General features: G+C 37.3%; 1 long non-coding RNA gene across 1 annotated transcript; it reads right to left on the bottom strand.

Annotated features, from left to right (window-relative positions):
• Nucleotides 1-291: 291 nt before the first annotated feature.
• Nucleotides 292-12,481, bottom strand: LOC124994434 (uncharacterized). Its single transcript, XR_007110493.1, has 4 exons — nucleotides 12,357-12,481; nucleotides 4,642-4,769; nucleotides 1,773-1,834; nucleotides 292-1,194 (listed from the first exon to the last, which is right to left on the bottom strand). It is a non-coding gene; the product is annotated as an uncharacterized LOC124994434 (long non-coding RNA).
• Nucleotides 12,482-12,599: the final 118 nt, after the last annotated feature.

Raw genomic sequence — 12,599 nt, 5'->3', positions numbered from 1 at the left:
CCCCAATCATAGGGATCCATTTTTAATTTTGACAAGGTCAAATTTGTCAATTTTTCTTTTATGGCATGTTCTTTTGAATTCTAATTGAAGAAATCTTAGCCTATTTCCAAGTTTGTAAGATTTTTCTTTTGTACATTCTTATAGAAACTATTTTTTATCTTATAGAAGTTTTACAATTACAGCTTTTTATCTTTAGTTCTCATTAATTTTGAGCTAATTATATAGTATAGTGAGTTAAGAATTGAGGTTATTATATGTATTTATTTATTTGCAGATGAATAGTCAGTTGTTCAATACCATTTACTAAAAAGATAGCTCTCATTGGTTTTTCTTGGCATTTTTAGCAAAAGTCAATGGATCATATATGCTTGCATCTATTTCTTCTTGTTTGTTCTTTTTAGTTATACATGATAGTAGAATATATTTTGACATACCTTACATACATGGAGAATAAGTGCCCATTCTTGGGGTTGTACATGATGTGAGTTACACTGGTTCTGTATTCATATGTAAACATAAGAAAGTTATTTGTTTCTGTAGTGTTGAGATTTTTGAGTTCTTTATATATTCTGAATATTCATCCCCTGTCAGAGGAATAGCTGGTAAAGATTTTCTCCCATCCTTTGGGCTCTCTCTTCATGTTCTTGTTTCCTTTGCTTTGTAGAAGGCTTTTAATTTGATGGCATCCCACTTATTAATTCTTGAATTTATTTCTTGAAATTTTGGGGTCCTGTTAAGAAAGTTGGTGCGGGTACCAATAAGTTGAAGTTTCTTGTAGCACTTGCAAAGTTTCTGGTCTAATTCCTAAGTCTTTGATCTACTCTGGGTTGGCTTTGGGGCAGGGTGAGAGATAGGGTTCTAGTTTCATTCTCCTACATATGGATGTCCTTTTTCCTCAGCACCCTTTGTTAAAAAGGCGGTCTTTTCTCCAACATACACTTTTGTCACCTTTGTCAAGTATCAGATGACTGTAAGTTTGTGGGTTTGTCTGTGTTATCTATTCTATTTCATTGGTCTTCATGTCTATTTTGATGCCAATACCATGCTGTTGATTCTTGGTTTTATATCTTAGCTTTTGGTATCTTGTTAAGGAAGTTGACCATTGGATCAGTCTGTTGGAGTGTTGATGATATGTTTTCTTTTAGCAGTTGCAAAGTTTCTGGTCAATAGCTTTCCTATACTCCAAAAACGAACCTGATGAGAAAGCAATAAGGAAAATTATCCCATTCACAATGACTCAACAAACAAACAATAACAACAGCAGCAGCAGAAACAAACTTGGGAATAAATCTAACCGATGTGGTAAAAGACCTCTATAATGAAAACTACAGAACACTGAAGAAATTGAAAAAGATCTTAGGTGATGGAAAGACCTCCCATGTTCTTGGATAGGCAGAATTAATATTATCAAAATGACCATACTTCCAAAGGCAATATACAGATTATATGCAATCCCCATCAAAATACCAATGACATTCTTTACAGAACTAGATAAAAAAAGTCCTAAAATTCATTTGGAAAAATAAAAGCCCCAGAATGACCAAAGAGCAATGCTGGAAGCATCACAATACCTAATCTCAAATTATACTTCAGAGTTATAGTAACAAAAGCAGCAAAACAGACACGGAGACCAGTGAAATAGAATAGAAGACACAGAGACAAGCTCAGATGGATACAGTCATCTGATACTTGACGAAGGTGCCAAAAGCATACTTTGGAGAAAAGAAACAGTCTTTTTAACAAATGGTTCTAGGAAATCTGGATATACATACGTAGAAGAATGAAACACCGTCTCTCACTCTGCACAAAAGTTGACTCAAAGGAGATCAAAGACCTAGGAATAAGATCAGAATATGGGTAATTTTTAACTCGCACGCACACACACACACACACACACACACAAATTCAGGCCAAGCAAAATATGTCTATTTCCTAGATTGGTAGAGTGCCAATTTGCTACCTAAGACCTTAAATTTCTCAGTTGCATTGGCAATTACCCCTAGGGCTAAAAGTTTAGTTTTCTTTTTTAGATAATTAGTTGCCAAATAAATTCCTGAACTTACTAAGTAAGATCTGACCTTGAGAAAGGCTTAATTATAACTGGTTTTATTATCTATTAAGTAAAACCTCTTTGCATAGAGATGAGTTTTCATGTAGTTTATGTAAATATAAAAGAAGAAAAGATGTTTTACAGAATCCTATCCATTACATTTTAGTCTCAAGAACTTTTACATAGAACAGAATGTGTGAACGTGTAGAGGGAAAGAAAAGCACCTCTGATCTGCCCACCATCCTGTGAAGTGAAGATGAGAAAGACTGAAAACCTTTCTATTGTTTAGGATCTTTCAAAGGCGGATGTTGGTCTTAAAATAGCTTTTCAGTTAATATCCATAAACTTGCAATGTCATTATTTGTTATTACATACTGCCATCTAGTGATTTCATGGTTTGACGATAAGGAAGCAGGAACACCACGCTGGAGATTGCAGATTTGTGTGTTTTGTATCTGAATTTTTCTAAAATTTATAATTCTCCCAAATTATGTAACATTTGAGGATAAAAACACTTGCATGCGTTTTCCTAGAAAACAGGAGGTCTATATAGTATGTACTTAAAACATTTTCTTTAACCGATAGAAAGCTGTTTTGTTAGATTTTTTGAAAGGCTAAAGGCGTGTTGTATTTGAAAAATGTTTTATGTTTATAGCTAGTGTGCCTTGTTTTAAAAACTGTCATTTTTTTTTCTTTCAGAGATATAGCAGTTCAGAAGAAAGAACTTTCTGGAAAAATAGTCATCATTAATTTGAGAGTTTCTTTGAAGAAAATTGCTCCTGCTTGTCCAGGCTGCATCCCAGTATTTTCTATCTCCCCAACATCTCTCGCCATTCCCCATCACTGAGTCCTTTTATGACTAATGCTGGGAATTTATTAAATTTCTTAGTAAAGTACTTAGTATTTGAAATTTCCAAGCATGAAAAGCAGACTCCCTTACTGCAAGCAGAGTCTTGGTCTCTTGACATTCTCCTCAGCTAGAAATGACCTCAGACTTCTAAAAAATATGCCTTCCTCACTTTATATACGAAACACACATCTAGACAGGTCCAGTAGGCTTTCCTTGCCCTAGAGCTTCTTCACACCAGGACTGAGCGTAGGCCCAAGTATCTCAATGGCCACTGATGGCACTGACAGGCACTGTGATGTGCTCCCTGTGCTGGTAAGAGAGCTAAAGAAGGCTGAGATGGGATGGAGAGGAGAGGAGCTACAGTTTAATGGGAGGGGCAGGATGATCCTGACCCGAACAGGAGACTCCAGCACTAGAGCCTCTAGAATGGTCTGTAGCCGATGAAGAAGTGTCCATTGGTAGAGTCTTATCCAGCTGGACTGTGGGGTCTCCCTGCAGGGCAAGGAGACACATAATGGAAATTACATGGCATGTTTCACCAGAGGGGCTGGCCTAAGAAGAGGGATACTGAACTCATGGGCAGGAAGCCCAAGCCATCCCCCTGCCTCTGAAAACAAAGAGATCCTGACACAAGCCCTTCTCCCAGAAGCTGTGACAGCAATATTAATATCAGCTTAATGATTACTATTAATGATTAGTTATTACTGTTAGCCTAATGTTACCTTTTTCATAGCAGTAAAAGCAATGTTAGGAATAAGAAGAGTCATTACACAAAAGAAACAAGAAACTAATCAAGTTCTGAACCCATCTGCACCTAAAAACATTGCCTTTCAAAATACTTAATCCAAGAGGAAAATCATTTCAAAGAGGAATAAATATATTCTTATAACTAACAGGAGAGTTTAACATATTTTTCAAAACCTGATAGAACAGAGATTTCAAAAAATTTTTAAAAATTTGAATAGTAGAATAAAATAGGCATATTAGAACCCTGATCCCATCCATTAGAGAATGCACATGTACTAAGTCACAGATATCTTAGCAACTGCCTAAAATTTAATTCACTATGGACCAAAATGCAAGTAAGCTATTGATAGGTACTAAAAACAATTTTCACAGCATAAGAAATAAAAATTATGGTCATTAACTAGTAACAGACATCTCAAGAAGAGATTATAATAAAACTATAAAATATTTAGAACTTAATAATAATTAACTACAATAATGATAATGGAATATAGTTGTTGCAATATTTGAAATTTCTAACCTTAATATAATTATTAGACGAAAGAAGATATAAAATTCCAAAACAAACAAACTACCTATTTAGTCCAGGAAGTTTGAAAACGAATGGCAGAAAAACTCAAAGGAAGAGTAGAAAGTGGTAATAAAGAGCAGAAATTAGTTAAATGGGAACCAAAAAATAGACTATCAGACATTAAAACTAGTTCTTTTCAAAGACTAACAAAATACACAAGCTTTCATCAATGCAATTGATACTAATATCAATGGTAAATGATAATTATTATCAGGAATGGAAAAAGAATTACAACAGAAGAGTTTTTAGATATAAACAAGTAGATATCATGAATAACTTTGTGCTAAAAATTTTGGAAATATTTCATTAAATTTGTAGAAAGATGTAAAGTACCAACTTATGAGAATATAGAAAATCTGAAAAGTTCTATTAACATTAAAGAACTGAATTAGTGTTCAAAAATACACCTGTTCACTCACTCACCTGGGGTTCGCGATTGTGAAGACTCTGTCTGTTAGATTATGAAGGAAGATATTCACTGGCTTATGGAAACTGTCTGGTGACTTCAGAAAAGGTAGAAAGCTCCTAAATTTATTGAATGAGGCTGATCCCTTGAAAACAAACAAGGACAATATGAAAAGTGAAAATGTAACCATTTTTTCTTAAGAATATCTACTTTTAAAAATTGAAATAAAACACATGCATACGACCAGCCATTTATATATATGAGGAATATTTTTAATTGTTCTGGAAGAAGAACTGATGAAAAGTTGAGAATTAAAACTGATAATTTGTACCAGTTGAAATTTAGCAACATTGCTCAAGTCATGATCACTGAGACTGATTTTTTTTCTTTTCTTCTTCTTTCTCTCATTTTGCTTCTTTTAGGAATTTTTATTCATAAACTTTTAAAATTATGAATTTCAGTCCAGAATTTTACTGTAAATTTATTCATTCACTCAACAAACATTTGTAACACTCTTGCTCAGTGCCAAGCACTGTGTGTTAGATACAAATGTCTCCCCAAGTCCTCTCCACCTACAGAAACCTACCTATTCTTTAAGTTCCCATTCAAATCTCAAAATTTCCCCATCCTGAAGTCTATCACAAGTGAGTGTGACACCTTATTTTCCTTTTATGAACTTGTCAGAAGTTGAGGACGGGAGGATACATGTAAAAGTTTTTTAAAAGTTATAGTAAAGAGGAAAGTAAAGAAATCCTACAAGAAAAAATACCAGCAATTCTTGAGGTAGGGAGGACTTTTAAATTTTATTTTATACATTTCTATATTGCTTTTCGTGTGTGTTACTTTTACCAGGCAAAGCCCAAAAAATAAGAAAGCAAAAAACAACCACACCACAATGCAGTTCAGGGAAAGCTTGCAGTCCATCTTGTTACCCAGTGGAAATGAATAAAGGACCATTCTTGTTTACCTCGCAACACAGTAAGTATGTATTCATATTCTATTTTGTATTGTCAGGTTTTCAATATACATCTTAACTCCTTGATCATATTTTAAAAATCAGAAGAGAAGGGATGAGATGATGACTCATTTTGTTTCAGTGTAGAAGTGGGCTGAGATGAGCAGGACTGGAGGAAGCTGTCTTTTTAACTGCCTTAGTCTTCTACTGAAAACTCAGAAACTTAGTTTTGGGATTGTTCCCAACAAATGATTGCGTGACTCCGGTTGGATAATCAACTCTGCCTCAGGTGTTGGCACTAAAATGGCAAATAGAAACATTGGCCCAGTCTTCAAAATGAGAAGAAAGCCTGCACCCCACCAAGTCTTCTTTTCCTTCTACTCCAACTTCCCCATCCCTATTCTGTGTGGAACTTGGTGTGTGGATGGAGGTGGTGATGATGCTCATTCTGTCAAAATGCCCCTGCTCAGAGTACTTTATGGAACTGGGCAATCGATCCCACCATCTGAAAGTCTTCAGAACTCAGAATCTCAACTACTCAGTGCCTTTACTATGATGGTGCAAGGTGCTCTGTGTCAAAACTGTGGAGGGAGACCACGCCATCCTGTTACGAGGGGAACCCACTGGGTTCTGCCTCCTCAGTGCTGCAGAGGTCTCTATTGAGTCTCATGGTGGCAATCAGAATGGCAGAAGCCCATTGAGATCACATCACAGTCTCTACTGGAGGAGGACATCGGGACTTGTCTCCACTAAAGGCCTGGGTGAACCAGGTCTCCTTTTTTGGTATCAGAACATGAAGGACCCGATTCTATTCAACCGCCACTGTCTCTCTGATTTGTGTGTGCCTGGAAATGTGCCTGTGCCTTGGTTATGTCCACCACTAGCACACCTGCACTGAGGCGTGTGTAGCACTGGGCATCCCAAATGCAAAGCACAGCATACGTGGGAGCCTGGGAGTGAGACCCACAGGCCTTTTGATTTTCTGCTCTAATTAGCAAGTGGGAGCTACAGCATCTCATTCCAAGTACTGACCTTGGGGCCCCTTTAGAAAATTCTGAACATCGTAGGGGGTAAACTACGATGCTGGGTATGCTCTCAAGTCCCTCATGGGTTGCTGGGAACTGGTCCACATGAACCTCCCTCAGAAGCTACTCTAAAGAGATAGACTTGGCCACCTTTAGAGAGGCTAACAAAGTACCATAGACAGGCTGGGGACAAGCCCACCCCATCCTTGGAGAAGGATCAAGACATAGCAGCAGTAGGGGCTGACCAAGGCCTTCTAGAAGAAGTGAGATGAAGGGAGAGGGCAGGAAAGTCTTGTGAGAGAGTCTTCCTTGCAAGCTCTCCAAGAGCCTGCTGGGCCAGGAGGAGACTTAGAACTTGGACTCTACATGTCCTTCCCAGTGAGCACTAGAGAGGTTCCCCAGCCAGAGGGGCCCAGATATGAACAAAAATTTCCAGTTCCTCACCTCCGCAGTTATTCACAGTGCCACTTTTCTGGACAAGGCTTGGGGGAACAGGTAGAAGAATGGTGATACAGTCTGCATACTTTAATAATTACTTTATTTTGGTGTTTAGTAATTAAATCCCCTTTTTTAACTGGAATAAGGGCAATGAAACCTAGGTATGTAAGAATCTAAATAAAGTTCAAAAGGAGAATTTCTGACAAAATCTTGAATGTTGACAATATCATCCCTACTCTGGGTGCTACATAACTACTTGTATACAGGTATTGAGTAAGTTTATTAAAGTACTGTTTAAAAAGTCTTATTCGCTTACTCACATGGACTGTTTTTCAGAAAGTATAATCACCCAGTTTTACACACTTACCCATGCTTGCTTGGTGACAAGTTTTGCTCTATGAATTCCACATGTATGACTCATTCCTTCTCACAGAAAGCGCCAGAGGAATGTATTCTTCCTTTCTCCATTTGACTTTTAAGCAATTTGCCCAAGGTCATATAGCTATGCAGAGCTGAGGTGAGGTTCAGACCCACAGATCTAGTTCTGGGGCTTGTTTCTTTACCACAACCTCCACTGCATCGGAGCAGGTCCTTTACCCACAGGTCATTTAAAATGACCACGGCAATCTTTAGAAACCACTCCCATTTAGCAGATGACCAAGGCCTTCTTCCCACCCCACCACTGGATAATGTGGAGATTTGGCTTGCGTTTCTTAGGAGAAGGGGTGGGGGGGGGCGGTCAGGGTTCTCTTTGGAAATCAACAAAAATAAACTTTAAGATTATATAAAAGAGGGAATTTATTTGAGGGATGTTTTGTGGATCAGGAAATGAAAGGAAACTGCACAATCTGGCTTAGTAGGAGGGGAGGAGCCACAATCAGAAATTGGCTCTGTGTGCGTGTGTGTTTTATGGTTTCAGTATGAGGTGTCCCCCCAAAAGTTCATATGTGAGATAATGCAAGAATTTTCAGAGGTGAAATGATTGGGTTATGAGAGGCATAACCTAATCAGTGAATTAATCCACCGATATGAATGAACTGGGTGGCGACTGTAGGTAGGTGGGATGTGGCTAGAGGTCGTAGGGTGTGCTATTCGGGTTTGTATTTTGTCCCTGGTGAGTGGAGCTCTCTTGGCTTTATGGATGTCATGTCCTGAGCTGCTTGCTTCCCCTCCACCCTTCTGCTATGATATTTTGCCTTACCTTTGGTCCAGAGCTATGGAGCAGCTGACCATGAGCTGAACCTCAGAAACCATGAGCCAAAATAAACTCTTCCTTCTCTATCTTGTCCTCATCAGGTCTTTTGGCACAGCAATCAAAAAGCCGATGAACCCAGTGAGCAACAAGAACTCAAAAAGCACGGTGCTTCTGCTGGGGCAAGGCCCTCTGCCGGGTGGTGGGAGTCTAGGACAATGGGTCAGAGGGCACTCCAACTGAGGAGGAAAGCGGGGGTTTTAGCAGCGGCAGGGAAGAGTCTCAATTTTTTTCTTACTGATGTGCTGTAGAATGGGGAGAGGAGAGACTGTGAATATGGAAGAGGAGGCAGTGAGAAGGATGTGGACTTGAAGTCATTCTAATAGGCCACAAAGGTGGAGACAGAAGATTAAAACAGGGGTGAGGAGGAGTGCCTACATGAAAAGATAAGAGAGATCTCAAATAAATAACCTAAGGATGGAGCTCTTAGAAAACAAGAACAAATCAAACCCTGAATCAGCAGAAGGAAAGAAATAAAGATCAGAACTGATGTTAATGGTAGAGACTAAAAAAAATAATCAATTAAACAAAGAATTGGCTCTTTGAAAAAATAAATGAGATTGATAGATGCTTAACCAAACTAATCAAAAGAAGGAGAGGAAGGAGACAAAAATTAATAAAATTAGCGATGAAAAAGGTGATATTACAACAGATGCCACTGAAATCCAGAGAAACATTAGAAACTATTTTAAAAACTTATATTCCAATAAATTGGGAAATCTAGATGAAAGGGATAAATTTCTAGACATATAAGATCTACCAAAATTGAACCAAGAGGATATATAAAAACAACCTAAACAGATTGATAAGTAATAGATTGAAATGGTAGTAAAAAGTTTCCCTACAAAGAATAGTCCAGGACTATATAAATTCATGGCTGAGTTTTACCAGATCCTTAAAGAAATACTAACATCAATGATCTCCAAACTATCCCATGAAATAGAAAGGGAAGGAATACTTCCAAACTCATTCTACAAATCCAGTATCACCCTGATATCCTCAACCAGACAAGGACACCAGTAAAAGAGAAAACTCTATAGACTAGTATCCTTGATTAAACCAGATAAAAAATTCCTAGATAAAATACTTGTGAACCAAATTTAATAATACATTAAAAATATTATGTACCATGATCCAGTTTATTCCATTTCAGGGATACAAGGATGGTTCAGCATACGCAAATCAAAAAGCATAATATGCCACATCAATAGTATCAGAGATAAAAATCATATGATTATCTCAACAGAAAAAGCCTTTGACAAAATTTGATATCCTTTCATGATAAAAGCCCCGAAGAGACTAGGTGTAGAAGGAGCTTAACCTCAAAATAATAAAGACTATACACAACAAACCCACTGCCAGCAACATACTGAAAGGGGAAAACCTAAAAACATTCTTTCTAAAATCAGGAATGAGATGGGGATGTCCAGTCTCACCATTGTTACTTAATATATTACTGAAATTTTAACCAGAGCAATTAGGCAAGAGAAAGAAATAAGAGGGATACAAGTAGGAAAGGGAGAAGTTAAATTATCCCTATTTGCAGATCCTAACTCAGAAGACCCTAGAGACTCCACCAGAAGAATTCTAGGTTTGATAAACAAATTCAGCAAAGTAGCAGGATACAAAATTAACACACAAAAATCAACAGTTTTTCTTTACACCAAAAACCAAACCCTCTGAGAAAGAAATTATCAGGAAGATAATTTCATTCAATAGTTTAAAAAACCTAGGAATACATTTAATCAAGCAGGTGAAAGGCCTCTGCAATGAAAATTGTAGAACACTTCATAAAGAAATTGAAGAAACCACTAGAAGATGAAGAAAACCTCCCATGTTCATGGATTGGCAGAATTAATGTTGTTACGATGGTCATATTAATGTGAGCAATTTATATATTCAATGTAATTCCCATCAAAATACAAAATACAGAATTAAAGAAAACAATCCTAAAATTCATAGGGAAACACAAAAGACCCAGCAAAAAGAACAATGCTGGGGAATCACAATATCTGATTTCAAAAAGTACCATAGAGCTATAGTAACAAAAGCAGCATAGTACTGAAGTAAAGGAAGGCACACAGACCAATGGAATAGAATAGAGGACACATAAATAAATCCATGCAACCACAGTTGTCTGATTCTTGACAAAGGTGCAAGAAACATAAGTTGGAGAAAAGACAGCCTCTTTAACAAATGGTGTGGGGGAAAGAGGACAGACATATGCAGAAGACCAAAACTGGATCCTCTCTCTCAACCTGCACAAAATCCATTCCAAATGAATCAAAGACCGAAGTATAAGATCTGAAACTTTGTCACTGCTATAGGGGAAACACTTTGGGCCAGAGACACAGGCAATGAAGTCCTGAATAGGACTCCAAAAGCTCAGGAAATAATAGCAAGAATCAACAAATGGGGTTGCATCAAGTTAAAAAGCTTCTGCACAGCAAAGGAAACAACGAAATTAAGAGACAGCTTACAGAGTAGAATTAAATATTTGTCAGCTACTCTTCTGACAAAGGATTAACATCCAGAATATATGAAGAATTAAAAAATGTAACACCAAATAACAAATAGCACAATCAATAACTGGGCAACTGAACTGAACAGACAGAAGAACAAATGGTGAATAATTGTGTGAAAGATGCTCAGCATCATAGCCATCGGGGAAATGCAAATTCAAACTCTACTGAGATTCCATCTCACCCTTGTTAGAATGGCTGTCATCAAGAATATAAAAATTCAATAAAAGCTGGCAAGAATGCAGGGAGAAAAGAACCCTTATACACTATAGGTGAGAATGCAAATTGCTACAACCACTATGGAATACCTTGTGGAGATTTCTCAAGAAACTAAAAATGGAACTACTACATGATCCGCTGTATACCACTCTAAGTATATACTTGGGGAACTAAAGCCTGCACACCTGTGCTTATTGCAGCCCAATTCACAATGGTCAAGGTGCCCATCAATAGACTATATATATATATATATTTACTCATTATTTATTAATTTATATATACTATATATTATATATATTAATTTACATATATTTATATGTATATTTATTTATATTTAATTAATTTATTTATTCTTCAGCCATAATAAGAACAAAATTTTGCCATTTGCAGGAAAATGAATGGAACTGGAGATCATTCTGCTAACTGAAATAAGCCAAATAAATAAAAAAGGACAAAGATCATATTTCCTCTCATAGGTAGAATCCAGGGTGGTAGGGGGGAGAAAAGATAATATGAAAGTAGAAGGGAGAATATTAGAGAAAAGGAAGAGGATCCAGAGAAGGGGGAAGGGAGGGAAGGGAAGATAATATGGGAGTGGATATGATCAAGGTTTGTTAATGTATGTACAGATAAGCCACAGCAAATCCCACTATTCTGTGCAATGAATATGCATTTAAAAAGAATGCAGACAGAGTAACAGGCCTTATGTCCCTGAATAGCTTCTACTGTCTACTGGTGGCCTTGAAGTCCCATTTGTCCATAAGAGGGTGGAGGTTTTGTGCAAAACCATCTGACTGGTGGCCTTGTCCATCTCAGATCTGACCTTCCATTCTCATTTCAGTCTTCAAAGTGGAGTCCTCCTGTCTTTGTGACTTGGTTCTTATTTTCTTCTTCATTTATTCTGAATGCCCTTAGAGGTCAAGGCAGAAATAATTAAACTGGGGACTTGACTTCAAAAATGATGACAACAATAAGAACTTGTGTAAAGAAATAAAGAATGGGAGGAAAATGGGATTTAAGGTGTGACTTACTGGAGCTGGGGTTGTGGCTCAGTGGTAAAGCACTTGCCTAGCATGTGTGAGGCACTGAGTTTGATCCTCAGCACCACATGAAGTAAATAAATAAAATAAAGGTATTGTGTCCACCTACAACTACAGAAATTAAAAAAAAATAAATAGGTGTGACTTACCCACAGTTTTTTTCTCTTTTTTCTCCCCTGTTCCTCAAGTTCTTGACCATCACGAAGTAAATAAATAAAATAAAGGTATTGTGTCCACCTACAACTACAGAAATTAAAAAAAAATAAATAGGTGTGACTTACCCACAGTTTTTTTCTCTTTTTTCTCCCCTGTTCCTCAAGTTCTTGACCATCACCTCCTGCCCCAAGTATATTTGGGCGACTCTGGGAATGGAAGGTTGTCTATTTCCCTGTCCAGCTTCTGTCCTAAAGACCTTCAATTGCTGACCTCTTCTCTCAAATCCTACATCTCATCCCACTTTCGTTTTGTTCTGCAGTACTTTCACTCCAAATAATTTTCCTTCTGATAGAGACGGAAGCCGCGTT

The sequence above is a fragment of the Sciurus carolinensis genome, chromosome 10 (genome assembly GCF_902686445.1).
Source record: "Sciurus carolinensis chromosome 10, mSciCar1.2, whole genome shotgun sequence".
Classification (NCBI taxonomy): Eukaryota; Metazoa; Chordata; class Mammalia; order Rodentia; family Sciuridae; genus Sciurus; species Sciurus carolinensis.
The sequence above is the reverse complement of the archived record's forward strand: the minus strand, read 5'-3'. Positions and strand labels throughout refer to the sequence as shown.